The following is a 15479-nucleotide window of genomic DNA, read 5'->3' as shown; positions in this document are numbered from 1 at the left end:
CAGTAAGAAGGAGGCACCTTTCCCCTGTGAAGACTATTGACAGAACTCTGATTCAACATACCAAGAACCATGACAATCTCAACTGAAATGTGGAGGCAAAAATAGTCATCAACATTAAAATGTTACAGATGTTGAAATTATTTGACCAAAATTCTAAAGCATTTAAGCTAAAATTATTTCAACAAGCAATAAAAAAACCTCAAGAGATATTCAAACATGTAAAGTACTAGGAAAAAAGAAAACTAAGATATAAAGGAGAACCAAGTGAAAGCATTGTAAGTGAAAAATACAATAACCAAATAAATATCTTCATGGGAGAGTTCAATAGAAAATGGATATGACAGAGAAAAAAAAAAAACAGGGAATTTGAATATACATTATTACATATTATCTAATCTAAAAAAAAAGATTGATAAAATGAACCAAGACTCAGGAACTTATGACACACAACATTTTTACATTCATGTCTGATGAGTACCAGGAGAGGAAACAAAAATATCAAACTGAAAATATATTTAAAGAAGTAATATCTAAAACATTTTTAAATTGATGAAAGACAAAAACCTACAAAAATTCAAAAAGGTGAATGAACTCTGTACAGGATAAACCCTGAGAATTTACACCCAGATGCATCAGAGTCAAAATTGTGAAAACTAAAGTCAAAGAAGAAAGTTTACAATCTTCCAGACACTAATGGCACATTACCTATAAGAGAATAATGCTTCCAGTGGGAGAATGGCAGATTGATTGTATGTACCTGATGTCACTGCTGGAGTCCTGAGTTTCATTCCCTGTGGTTGTCCGTTCAGGTAAAATGGCTACATGATCAGCTTTCTGTCAATGCTCAGACATGATACTCAAGTGGGTTTCCCTTGAGAGGGACATTTCACATATGTTCCTGTGGTTCACTGTTAGAGTGAAAAGTGCATCCTGTGTTACCTGGTTGGGGAAAATCAAGAAGTTTACTCTTGATTTCTCTGTATTTCCACCAATATAAATCTTTCTTCTCTTGTTTGTATCCTGTTTTCTTTTGCTGTAGTAAACCCTATTTTTGCTATTGAGCCTTGTTTTCTAGCAAAAATAAGAACAAACAATAATTAATAATAAATATTAAAAATAAATTATAAATAAATGATAACTCAAAATAAAACTAAAATGGTTAAATTAGTACCAGAGAAAGCAAACTTCAGAACAAAGTAAACTATCACAGATGAGGTAATTACATAAGGACAGAAAGATAAACTGGTTAATTCACCAAAAAGACATAACTAAATTTAAATATATTTGTAAGAACAAAATAATTGAGTTTCAATCAATAATCAACAACAGAAATATAAAACAACTCTATTTAAAAATATTTTAATTAAAAATACCTCTAAATAATTAAAGAAGATGTTTAAGAAAACCAAAAGAATATATTGTACTGAACAGCAGTGAAAATACAACATATTGAAATTTATTAAATAAAGCCAAAGCAGTGCTGAGAGAAAAATTTATGGCACTGACTTTCACATTGCCAGAGCAATGAGAAAATAAGAAAACATGTAAAAGACTGCAGAGAAAAAGGATACTTTACTTCTATGTGCAGGCGATGTGAATATCTACATAGAATATACTAATGAATCTACCAAAGGCCAATTCTAGAGTGCTAGACAAATTAGTAAATTAGACAAAGTTGCAGAATATATGGTCAATGTATAAAAGCAAATGATTTTCTATATACTAACAAAGTATGTAGGAAAACTAAATTTAAGAACACAGTATCATTTGTCATTACTCCAAATAATATGCAATATGATACATATAACAAATCACAGAGTATCTAAATGTCAAAAACTACCAAAAACTAATGAAAGAAACTCAAAAAGATCTAAATGAGTGAAGAAACATGCCATACTTCTGAATTAGAAAATTCAAAGGAGCAACAATATCAATTCTCTTCAAATTGATAGTTTAATTTTAAAAAGATTTTACTCATTTATTCATGAGAGATACAGAGAGAGAGGCAGAGACACAGGGAGAGGGAGAAGCAGGCTCCATGCAGGGAACCCGATGTGGGACTTGATCCCAGTACCCCAGATCATGCCCTGAGCTGAAGGCAGATGCTCCACCACAGAGCCACCCAGGCACCCAGGCATCCCTGATCTAGAAATTCAAACAATTCTTACTAAAGTCCCAACACAAATCTTTGTAGATGTAAATAAGTTCCATATTTCATAAAATAAACTAAAAGAACCAAAATGATTTTTAAAAAGAAAAATATATTCTGAAGGCTATGATACCTGACTTTAAGACTTAATCTTAGCCACATTACTGAGAGAACAGTATTGGCTGGGCAATAGACAAATGGATCAAGAGAATAAAATAAAGAAGCAAGAAATTGAGACATGCAAAATAGTCAATTGATTTTAGGCAAATGTGCAAAAGCAATTAAGTGGCATAAATATGGTCTTTTCAACAAATGATATTGAATATTTATAAAAAAGGATACATAAAACTCAACCTAAATTTCACCTGTTATTCAAAGGTCACTAAAATGCATAAAGCAAAACAATACAAATGCAGAAGAAAATGTAAGAGAAAACCATTGTTACTTAATGGCAAAATGAAATGTTCTTACTCATGACACCAAAGGCATGATCAAAAATAATTTAAATATATAAATTGACTTGCTCAAAACTAAAAGCTTTTTTTAAATAATAAATTTATTTTTTAGTGGTGTTCAATTTGCCAACATACAGAATAACACCCAGTGCTCATCCCGTCAAGTGCCCCCCTCAGCACCCGTCACCCATTCACCCCCACCCCCCGCCCTCCTCCCCTTCCACCACCCCCAGTTCATTTCCCAGAGTTAAGAGTCTTTATGTTCTGTCTCCCTTTCTGGTATTTCCCACCCATCTCTTCTCCCTTCCCTTCTATTCCCTTTCACTATTATTTATATTCCCCAAATGAATGAGAACATACAGTGTTCATGTAAATGGGCAAAAGACATGAACAGAAAAGCTTTTGTTCTTTGTAAAGAGCATGCTATGTGAATTAAAAGATGAGACAGAGACTGGAGGAAACCATTTGAAAATCACATATCTGACAAATTATTTGCCTTCAGAGTATATTAGTAATTCTCTGTATTTGTTTGCTAAGGCTGCCATAACAAAGTACCATGGAATGGAAGCCTTAAACAACAAGAGTTTATTTCTTCAGATTCTGGAGGCTGAGAAGACCAAGAGCGAGCTGTCAGTAGGTCTGGCTTCTTCTGAGACCTTTCACCTTGACTTACAGATGGTTGTCCTCTATCTGTGTCTTTACGCAGTCTTCCTTTTATATATTCTGGGTTCATGTTTCCCCTTGTAAAGACATAAGTCATATTAGGTTAAGGCTTATGCTAACTGGATCATTTTAATTTAATTACCTCTGTAAAGACCCTATCCCCAAATACAGTCACATTCTGAGGCACAATGTTTGAATTTTGAGGGAACACGATTCAGCCCAAAACACTCTCAAAGCTCAATGGAAGGAAAGCAAGCAATTCATTTAGAAAATGGCAAAATGAACAGAGAATTGTCTAAAGAGCAGACAGGTGGTGGGCAGCCCGGTGGCTCAGCGGTTTAGCGCCACCTTCAGCCCAGGGCCAGATCCTGGGGACCCGGGATTGAGTCCCGCATTGGGCTCCCTGCATGGAGCCTGCTTCTCCCTCTGCCTGTGCCTCTCTCCCTCTCTCTGTGGATCACTCATGATTAAATAAATAAAATCTTAAAAAAAAAAAAAAAGATGGCAAAGACATGGATTGGTGTTCATTATTATTAGCCATTCAGGAAATGTAAATTAAAATCACAATGGTATATCATTAGATACCTTTTAGAACAGTTAAAATAAAAATTGTGACAATATCAACTGCTGGTGAAGATATAGAGAAACTGGACTTTCTATACATTGTTGGTAGAGATTGAAATAGTGTAGCTACTCTTGAAACAAGTTAGGGTTCTATGAGAAGCCTAACTTGAAATAGTGTAGCTACTCTTGAAACAAGTTAGGGTTCTATGAGAAGCCTAACTTGAAATAGTGTAGCTACTCTTGAAACAAGTTAGGGTTCTATGAGAAGCCTAGGACCCTAAAATCACACTCCCAGGTATATTCACACACAACATTTTCAGGGAATTTTCATGGCTGTTTAACTTGTAATAACCCCAAACTTGAAAAAAATACAAATACCACTCATTGGATGAGAAGATAAAGATAACATGGTGTTATCCATCAAGAAAAAGGAATGAATAATTCAGCAAAGAAGATTGATCTTAAGAGAATTGTGCTGAAGAGTCAATCCTAAATTTCCACATCATCTATAGTTTTCTCAGTGACAAAATTATAATGATAGAGAACATATTGGCATTTAGGTCTGGGAGCAGGATACAACCATTAGGGGTAACACAGGAAGTTTCTTTGTGGGGATACAACAGTTCTGTGTCTTGTTTGTGCTAGTGGTTACTCAAACTTATACATGTGAGAAATTTTATGGAACTATACATCAAAACCAAACCAAACCCCAAACAAATGAAAACCAATGCATGTAAATGCTGTTGAAACAAATAAGATCTGTATGTAAGTTAATAGGATTGTACTAACATCTATTTCCTTATTAAGGTTTGCCACTGGAGGAAGCTGAGTGAAAGATGCACATAAGAACATCTTTTTGTTGTTGTTGCTTTTGCAAATCCTTGTAGATCTTAACCTATTTCAAATTAACAAATTGTTAAAACATTAGAATAGCTCCAGTCATATTGTGCTAAAATAATTTCTTAGTAATAATATTTAGTTAATCCTTTAGTAATAAAATTATGCTGAGCATGTTGTAAAATCAGGAAGAACCAATTACTCTGTTTTTCCATTATGTTACCTACAATTTCTCCAAAATATATATGGCTCACATGATTTTAAAATGTAATGGAAGTTGGAAATCAGGAATTTATCAATAAAATTCTTTTTTTGTTGTTGTTGTTTGTTTTTGTTTGTCCTAAAAACATGCATCACTCATTATATACATTTCTTGGGACTTAAAGTAACACATATTATTTCAACAATTTGGGAAATTTATGTTACACATGGCATTTTTTATCTTCCGTAAACAAACCAGATTATGTGCTTTTAACTTATAAAATGGCCTTGGAAAATATAAAAGAAAAGAGGCCCATTTCTTTGTTAAGAATTCAAAATGCAAAACACAGAATCTGTACCAATTGTTCCGCATACCCAAGATAGATTAAGGTTGATTAATTTGGTTGTTCTATGAATGGAAGTCATTGGAATGGAACAGTGAAAGGGGAATGAATTAAATGCTAACAGCCAGTTTAGTCCAATAATTAACTATTACTGTTACATACTTTCATTCGTTTTGCTTATTCTCTCTCTCTCTCTCTCTTTTTTAAAGATTTTGTTTATTTATTCATGAGAGACACAGAGAGAGAGGCAAAGATTTAGGAAGAGGGAGAAGAAGGATGATGTAGGACTTCATCTCAGGACCCCAGGATTACCACCTGAACCGAAGGAAGACTTTCAACCACTGAGCCATCCAGGTGCCCCGCTTATTCTCTCTTGAAAGCAAGAATATTGAGTTCAGCATTAAAACATCATCAAAAAAAGAAAATAATACATCAGAGTGATACCATCCACTAAATAAATCTTAGTTTTTTTTTATAATAGTTTCCCCATTCTTCCCTTCTATACTCTTCCTGTCCATCAGCACAGACCTCATAATAAAGAGTTCCTTTATCCGGAATATATATGAGTGTTCATTAAAAGAGAATGGTATTTCATTATTAAATTACTTTGAAATTCAGAATTTGGCAATATCTCTAATGCTAGTAGTTTTACATCCTGATATTCTTGATCAGGATAAAATTGTATCTGGTTCATTGTTCAAGTTAAACTTACAACATGCTCAGCTACAACTCTGAACATTACTTTGCCAAAGCTTCTTTTTTTTCTAGATACTTGGTGGGCTTGAGTCTTACCACTTAGCATGAGTCTGCCCTGAGAAACTCTTTGTACAAAAGTTGACATTTGCTTTGACAATCATTTTGCAGCCAAGGTTAGATAATCACAAATATGAATTCTAAAACCTTATATTATATGCCATATTATGTTAGGTCACTTTAATGACTACATTTCTATTCTTAGGTTACTAAAAATTATTCAGTACCCTGGGGTAATAATTACTATTCAGAAAACTTCTAAATCAGAAAGTTATTAATGGAACTATTAGCAATAACAGAACTGTTGTACTTGAATCTTTTTCTCTTTCCCATGTTATTCCTTAATTTAGATGATCATGAGTAAGAAATGCTCAAAAATGCATGGAAATATAAAAGAAAGAAAAAGAAGATGTTTGAATAATTCACAGAACTGAGTATAACCCTAAATTGGAGTCTTTCCTGCTTCTTTGAGAGATTAGTAAACCTAGATGGAACCTCTACTTTTAAAATTTGGTGAATTGTTATCTCTACACTATTTTTCTGAGTTCTCCAACATACATCTTCAGATTACATGTTAACTGTGTGTTCTCTGGTCCTGTGAAGTCAATTGACTCTACCCTTTGTAAGAGTTAGAGAGAAGCACCAATTCTTCAACTGTTTCCTTAAAATACTTCAATATCTGGTTCTTGTGATAAAATAGTTTATAATTATTTATTAAAAAGTGAGTGAAAGCAAAGTGAGAGGATCTTGGAATTATTCACCATTTCTCTGGCACTCTCTTATTTCTTCATTTGACAAGAGCCAATCCAAGAAAACTCAGTCTCCTAACTCAGTATCTTGTTCTATACAGTAAGGGGGAAGAAATAAGAAAAAAAATATGTAGAGAGAATACATATTGATTTGTGTAATCTAGATACTTCAATCTTAGAAGTACACCCATCTTGTTCATCTTTTCTTCTCCTAAGGGTGAGATTTCTTTCCAAGAATTAGGGAAAAAATCGTTTCTAAATTAATTTTTGGGGGATTGTTTCCTGGCTTGACATCTGTCTTTCTTAAATTGAAATGCTCTAGTTCCCCCTTCTGGAGCACTAGTTCCTGTCATTTGGTCTTACATTAGCACAACCATTAAGTGCTGTTCTGCCTCACAAAAAAACATTTAGGAATATCTGAGTAGTTTGAAATTTGGAGGATCAAATACAAAAAAAAAAAAAAAAAAACAGTATCATTATGTTGGCAGGCATAGTAAATTCTAAGTTTAAACTTTCATAATTCTTTTATTCTCCCAGATAGGGCCTATCAAGTGTCTAAGATTTCTATTGGCTGGGTAGTGGTATCTTCTGGTGGGATGAACTTCTTAGAATCTCCCTCCAGAGCTTGTGACTCCTTAGAAAGGGAAATCAGTACTAAAATAATTTTATGCTCAAGAGGTGAGATTTGCTTTGCAGTATGCTCTTGCCTCATTTAGACAGTACATTTGGAGGTTAATATTTCTTCTATAGAATTCAAACTGAAGAGGGCAAACACTATTACATGAGACTGAATTCTGACTCACCCACTTACTATGTGACCCCATAAATTCATTCTTTCTTGATCTCAATACCAATCACTTGTAAAATCATCAATATTGTTCTTGCTACAGCAAAGACAAATTCTAACCTCAGAACCACTGACATTGCAAAGAAATCATGGCCTATGTCTCTAATCCATTCACTCTTCCTCTCTCTTAATTGACTCTTCTCTTCTAAAACATTTGACATCACTCCCCAATCATTACTCTGAACAGATGGCCTTGCTTCCAACTTCAAGGAGAAAATTGAAGCAATTATAAGAGTGCTTCCATTAGTCACCTTACCAAATAACCCACTTACCTTTCCTTATTACTATAGTTGAACAGTTCCTGCTTCTATGCAAAGTTATCCCTTTACTTGTGAATAAGTCTCAGCCTGTTATACCCAGTCAAAGAAGTTAACTAAATTAATTCTTCCTTTTTTCTCCATCATTTTTCCTTCTCTACTTGATCATATGAGTCAGAACACAAGTACTATATTTTCTTTTCTACTATAAGGGAAAAAAAAAACACTTTACATTTATTCCCAAGTTATTGATTCATTTGTTCGCTCCCTTTTGCAGCAAAGCTCCTGAAGAGCCATCGAGTCTATCTCCAGATATTCTCCCGTTGTTTTTTTTTTTTTTTTAATATTCTCTTGAGGTTTTTCTAAACACTCCTCTGAAAATGGCCTTTCTGAGGTCACTATGACCACATGGCTGTAAAATTATGAATGGTGAACTCTCAATAATCTTACTCAAACCACTGATAGCTATCATTTAGCATGGTATGTAAGTGACTCTTCTTGGAAACCTAGAAAGAAAACCAGCATTTTCTTTCCCCAGACTTCTTAACAGTAGAGTGTTCAACTCTATACTTTTCTACTTTAATCTGCAATCACTGTGTTGGTGATCTCACCCAGATTATTAGGTTGATAGGCTTTACAATTGGCTTCAGCCCACATTTCTCCAGGCAAATCCAGTCCTGGTATTTCCACTCAAATGTCTAATAGACACTTTAGACTTAACATGTCAAATTGAAAGTCTCTTTTTCCTCCATATCTCTTTCCAAATCCCTTGCTCACAATTTTCAGCATCTCAGCTATTGATAATTTTATCCTTATCAGCCAAACAGTGTGATCATAACTGATTTCTCTTTCTCCCATAATTCTAATTAATCCATCAGAAAATCCTCCTTGCTCTATCTTCAAAAGTGCTAGAATCTGATTATCTCCCATTATCTGCATAGCTAGCACTATGGTCTGAGTTACCATCACCTCTACTCTATATTGCTTCAATAACCTACTGTTTACCTTTCTTCCACTGTTGTTGCCATAGAGACTGTTTTCAACAAATCATTCAGAGTGATCCTATTAATAGCTAATTTAGGTCATACCAATCTCTTCTTAGATTCCTTCAGTGAATCCTATTTTTCTCAGAGTAGAAGCCAAAAGCTTCATAATGACCCACTGGGCTCGACATAACCTAGTTCCATGTTAACTCTGTAGTTTTTTTTATTCTACTCTAGTTATTCCAATTTCTTTGAGGGGTTCCATAAACATTGCAACATTCTTTTACCACATGGATTTTTCACTGGCTGAACCCTTGAATTGGAGAGGTATTCCTCCCTATATTCATATAGCCATTTCTCTCACCTGTTTTTCTTCACCATTCCAATATTACTTCAGTGTGCTCTACTTTACATAAGTGTTCTTGATCTATTTTAATTTTTTTCCAAGACACTTATCACAGTTTATTATGTAATTTACTTACTTAAGAATTTTACTTTTTGTTTACACCCACTAGAATATAAGCTCCATGTGGACAGATAAGGGTTTTTGCCAGTTTCATTCAACAGTGTCTCCCTAGAACCTTGGAGGGTAGATGGCACAGGCTAAGTGCTCAATAATCTATTTTGAGTTGACTGATTAATTATATTATTATCTCTCTTTCCTTCTAGAAGAGGTATAATTTTTTAAAACACCAGGTTCTGCAATTATGTCTACAACGCAGTTTTGGGGGACAGTTCAAATGACTGTTCTCTGATAGAGATGCATTATACTGTGTACAATGGACTTTTCTTGCTGAACATCTGCTTCCAAGTTCTTATGCTGTTGTTTGACTGAGTCTAGTGGTTTGGAAATCATGGGGGAAATTCATTGTTGATTTGCTTCAGTGATAATGCCTTTATACGATAAGCACCTTCTATCCAAGGATATGAGAAAATAATTCCACCGCATCATTTAGAAATTTTGTGCTCTATTATATTTAGGTAAGTTTACCCCAATCACTGATTTCACAACTTGAATAAGGCCTTTACTCTTCCCACAGTCAGAAAAAAATGCTTTCTCTGAGTCTCTCTTGAGGCTACCTCTCAACATATCGAGAAATGAAGCTCTGTCCTTTCTTGGCCAAAAAATGGAATCACACCATAGGTAGGAATTTGTTGAAGATCTGGGTGTAGCTCTGATTGAAGTAATTTGCTCAAGATGGCCCTTACATGGCTCTTGCCACCTTTTTGGTATCTAGGATTTCATCTCACTCAGAGCCCCTCTGACTTCTCCCATTCTTAAAACATAGGTTCAGTTCTAGCAAAGCCACATCGACATGTTAAGAGGGTGAAATGTTAGTAGAGTCAGATCACCAAAAATTACCTGAATATTGTATCTTTTTTATTAATATATGATAAGAAAATTAGGTAACAGGCCCAGTCCTTTAACACATTTTAAAATTATCAATAACTCATGAGGTGCATGCAAAGCAAACAAGAATCATGTTGATTTGACACTTTAATAAACAATAATGAGGTTTAAGACAAAAACAGAAATTGATCATCTGTACTTTTTATCTACACTGCCATCAAACTTAATAACATGTGACATTTTTATTAACCTAGGAGTCTTATTTGTTTATTTTATTATTCTCTAGAATGACTGCTTGCTGATGTTCAGTGATTTGTCCTTTGCATTTGCATAGTTAAACACTCTCAGATCTTTGCTGTATAGGTAAAGGATTTTTTTAAAAGGTAAAACAGATATTTTTAAAACCTTTAAAGCAACCTGTGAAAGAGAAATATCTCTTTGTCAAGAAGCTAATTCCTAAGGAAGGAATGCAAATTATTTTATTGTAAGACTTATGTAATAGAATTTCAAATCTAATCGAAAATAAAAAAGTATAGAAGCTATTTCCATAGTACACAATTGTTAGTCACCAAATGCTTTACAAAGTAATATCTTCTGAGAATATTAGTGAAAATAATTTTAATTAGTGAAATAAACTGCTTAATTTAATTGAAGCCATAATGTTACTAAATAATTATGTGTCTTAGGCTACCAATGCAATATAACATTAGAATAATTACATTAATTTTATTAATTAGCATATTAATAATTTCAGATCAATAAAACATTTTGGGAATTTTATAGATAAAATAAATAAAGAAACAACAAATAGCCACCTTTTGCTTCGACGTGGATGGACCTGGAGGGTATTATGCTGAGTGAAATAAGTCAATCAGAAAAGGACAAACATTAAAAAAAAAAAAAAAAAACGAAAAAAGAAAAGGACAAACATTATATGGTCTCATTCATTTGGGGAATATAAAAATTAGTGAAAGGGAATAAAAGGAAAGGAGAGATAATGAATGAAAATATCAGTGAGGGTGACAAAACACGAGAGACACCTAACTCTGAGAAATAAACAAGGGGTAGTGGTAGGGGAGGTGGGTGGGGAGTTGGGGTGACTGGGTGATGGGCACTGAGGGGGGGCACTTGGTGGGATGAGCACTGGGTGTTATGCTATATGTTGGCAAATTGAACTCCAATAAAAACATAAACTAAAAAAAAAATAAATTAGATTTTTCTATTAGTTTACTGGGAAAGTCTTGGGTGGCACACATAATTTTCAGAGTAATTTTCTTTTAACAGATTTTCCCATAGCCACATGTGATCAGTTCATTTGCCAACTTCAAGTTTGGATAACTCCATGCAACTTAACGATTTCACAATGCTCAGCATGTTAACTGAAGCTTTGCTGAGCTTAACAAAGTGTCATTGAGTACATTGAGTATCTGGCAAAACTAAAGTGCTGCAGCCATTTTTATACCTTTCAGTTCACACTAGCATACCCTCACCCTGATGACAAATGTTGATGTGGTTTCCACAAGTACACCAAAGTTGCTAGATTTCCTAAACTGTTATTCTAGCCATCTGATTCGTTTCAGAACATTTACCTATATTCCTGAGGGTAGTGCTTATCTTTTCCTTGTCATGTAAGTTTTTTCCTTTTTTTTTTTTTTTTTTTTTTTTTTTTTATAATCACCTTCCGAGCAAACTTCTCATGAGCTTGTCCTTTACTTCTACAAAATTAAGTTGTTTCTAACTTCAGAGGACCTGGCACAGCTAGATTCTTCTTTTAGCTAACTCACTCTGCTTCCAGCTGGAAAAGAGGCTGTGAATCATTTTTGATTCCTCTCTTCCTTGCACCTCCAGATTTTACTTTGTAAAGTCTCCACATTGCTATCTCCTAAGAATATTTCTAAATAATGTTTTTCCATTTCCATTGCTGTGATTTCAATAGTCTCTTCCTAGGGTCCCAATTTCAATTGCCTCTTCCTGAAACTACTCTCTACTCTACTGTCAGTGAACTTCTAAAAATGGATTCTGCATTTACTGCAGGAAATATTTCCATATTGTCTATCCTCACTCACTACCAAAGCCTAACTGTGTCTTTGCCCAAAGTGTCTTCAAGGTAATACCAATACCATAATATACTTTTAAAGTATTTGTATGCTTCCTGGGGAAATACGGCATCATCTGTTTAGAGAATGTGATTCATGAGATCTATATTGTTGAGAAACTCCTTTGAGGCAAACTATCTCTTATAGATCTTCAAATTTTGTTCTTGAGATAGAATGAAGAAAAGAAACACATTCAGGTAGAGATGCTGGTACCAGGGAGACTAAATCGTCAGGCATACAAGAAGGATACAATAAGGTAACTTACATGATTACTTTTAAAATTTGTACTTATATTAAATACATTCACAATGAAACACATGATTTTATTGATGACTTTTTTATTATTAGTCTCTCTGTCTTGGATTATTTCAAACTATTAGGAATTCAAAGATAACCTATAGCAAAGGGTTGTTACTTTTTTTGGAAACAGAATACAGATTTTGATGATAAAAGTCCTTTAAAACTTACATTTTGTGCTACAGTTGGGTTCCATTTTGTATGGCATGCCAAAACATCTCTCACAAAGAGTTTTTCTCTACAGAAGAATAAAGACTGGATTTTAATATTTGAATTATACCTGCCAAGCCAAAATTGGGCTTTTCTTCTCTAAGTCTATATCAAGAGGAACATTTGCATGATTTTTTTTTATTATAATAGAGATTTGGATTAACATTAAAAGCTTTGTTTATGTAGTTCTGCTATTATTTTTCTTCGAATCTATTTTTGTTCTATCCTTTGCATCTGTATGCTAGCATTTAAGTAAATTATTAACAATTATTACATAACAATAAATATAGGGAAGAAATTAAATTTGTTTCTATGGATGTACATTATTTAGAGCATCTTAAGTACTCATGTGAATTTAATGATCAAAAACTTGAATTAGATATGTTAAAGAATTCCTGCATATATTATTCATTATAACAATTTTTATGATATGTGAATATAAAATATATATACCCTAAAAGAGATTGAATGAATTTAAGATTCTCAACCAGGGCAATTGATGACTAAGGATGTCATTCTCTTAGGTAAAAAAAAAAAAAAAAAAGGAAAATGTGGAGGAATTGATATGTGACTTGGGAAAGGCTGTTTTAGTATAAGTTTTTAGGAAGTGTTAAGGTTACCTACAGAAAATGTACAAAATAAAAAGAGAAAAAGTCTTAAAGTCCTCAGGACTGGTGACAAATTAGAGAGAAAAAGCAAACTAAAATCAAGACTCAATAAAAGTGATAAAGAGAAATAACCAGAGAAAAAGAAAAATAAATTATATTCTGAAATCAAGAGAAGTGCACTTTAAGAAGATAGTTCATATTTGTAAACTGTATAGAAACATTACTTAATGTAAGACCTAAGAAATAGTTTCCGTTAGGTTTCACAATTGGGAAAGTGTGACATTAGTGAGAGCAGTTTAACACTTGGATGAAGTTTGAGGCCATATGGAAGCAGATGACAGGCTGAGGATGCTTGGTGATAGGAGGGAATACATGTAGAAAATAGGGTGTTTGGAGTAAATAAACAGCCAAAGAAATTTCTTGTTTGTTGATTTGTTTGTTAGGTCTTGTTTTGATTTCTTTTAAAATAAAGTTGAAAGACTTCTACTTCCAGTGTGGAATATAAGGAGCTTGGAAGCCATCACTCCTCATCATCACAGGAAAAAAAAAAGGCTGAACAAACGAAAAATCAAATATTTTTTTTAGATTCAGTAGAAAATTTAGGTTACAGGGCAAACTATTGCCCTAAAATTGGTGAGACAGACAGTTGGATGCAGAAAATCACAGCTTATTGAAGGATAAGCCCAAGAAAAAAAACCTTTGCAGGAATTAGCACCAAGATAGGAAAACTTAAACTTTATTTGATGAAATTGTTGATGGCAAGGATGGACAAATTTAAAAGTTAAAAATTCCTGAAAGAGGCCAGTCTTTGCCCACCACCACATTTACACACATTTATACACTTTTGTTAGTTGTACCTCCAGGAGCCCTACCAGACTCTGACAATGTAGATCTGAGAAAAATACCCTAAGTTTCCACTTTCCAGCAGGGTGAAGGGAAAGTAGCTATTTTGAAATACATAACATAAATGAAATATGTCTTTAATGGACTCATTAGATAGGACATAGCCAAGGAAAGAATAAGTGAACTTGAAGAAATTTCAATAAAAATTTTGAAAATCTAAATGAAAATAAATAAACAATAAGATGAAATAAAATATTCAAAAGATGTGGGACACTTAAAAAGGACATAAGATATATGTAATGAGCCTCCTAGATGGAGAAGAAAAAGGAAGAGATAGAAGAAAATTGAATGAAAACTTACAAAATTAGTATAAGCAGCAAACCAGGGACACCTGGGCTCAGTGGTTGAGCATCTGCCTTTGGCTCACATCATGATCCTAGGGTCTTGGACTGAGTCCCACATCAAGTTCCCTGCAGGGATCCCACTTCTCCCTCTGCCTATGTCTCTGCCCCTCTTTCTCTGTGTCTCTCATGAATAAATAAATAAAATCTTTCTAAAAAAGCAGCAAACCATAGATCCAGAAAGCTGAGAGAATACCAAGCAGGAAAAATATTTTAAAATATCTAATTTAGGTATGATGGTTAATGTTGTGGCAATTTGACTAGCCTACGGTACCCAGTTGTACAGTTAAACACTATGACAGATATTTCTGCGAAAGTTTTTTTTAGATACAATTAAAATTTAAATCACCAGACTTTGAGTATAGTAGTATAATTTTTACTTACATAAATGCTTGATTAAAACCAAAGAACGCATAAAAATAGTGGAAGACAGAACAATAAAGAAGAATGATAGAAAACATTAAAAAAATATGGTAGATATTATTCCAACTATATAAAAACAACACTTTAAATATCAGTGGTCTAAATACACCAATTAAAAAAAAAAAAAGGACTACCATAGTAGATAAAAACAAACAAAAAAACACATGATCCAACTGTGCTATTTACAAAAACTTCATGTTTAATATAAAGACACAAGTAGGAGGGGCAAGACGGCAGAAAAGTAGGGTCCCCAAGTCACCTGTCCCCACCAAATTACCTAGATAACCTTCAAATCATCCTGAAAATCTACGAATTCGGCATGAGATTTAAAGAGAGACCAGCTGGAATGCTACAGTGAGAAGAGTTCGCGCTTCTATCAAGGTAGGAAGACGGGGAAAAAGAAATAAAGGAACAAAAGGCCTCCAAGGGGGAGGGGCCCCGCGAGGAC

The 15479-nt window shown here is 33.8% G+C and overlaps 1 long non-coding RNA gene across 4 annotated transcripts in view; it reads right to left on the bottom strand.

The window, feature by feature from the left end:
* Positions 1-15479, bottom strand: part of LOC144307188 (uncharacterized) — a 130524-nt gene that overhangs the window by 66565 nt on the left and 48480 nt on the right. For 3 of the 4 annotated variants that reach the window (XR_013374125.1, XR_013374124.1, XR_013374126.1), the window contains exons 2-3: positions 12718-12784; positions 758-939 (exon numbers count right to left, since the gene is read on the bottom strand). This is a non-coding gene — a long non-coding RNA (uncharacterized LOC144307188). Of the gene's footprint in view, positions 1-757; positions 940-6727; positions 6811-12717; positions 12785-15479 lie in introns of those variants that run through there. The other variant, XR_013374127.1, reaches the window with a different exon arrangement.

Source organism: Canis aureus, chromosome 38 (assembly GCF_053574225.1).
Source record: "Canis aureus isolate CA01 chromosome 38, VMU_Caureus_v.1.0, whole genome shotgun sequence".
NCBI classification, from domain to species: Eukaryota; Metazoa; Chordata; class Mammalia; order Carnivora; family Canidae; genus Canis; species Canis aureus.
The sequence above is the reverse complement of the archived record's forward strand: the minus strand, read 5'-3'. Positions and strand labels throughout refer to the sequence as shown.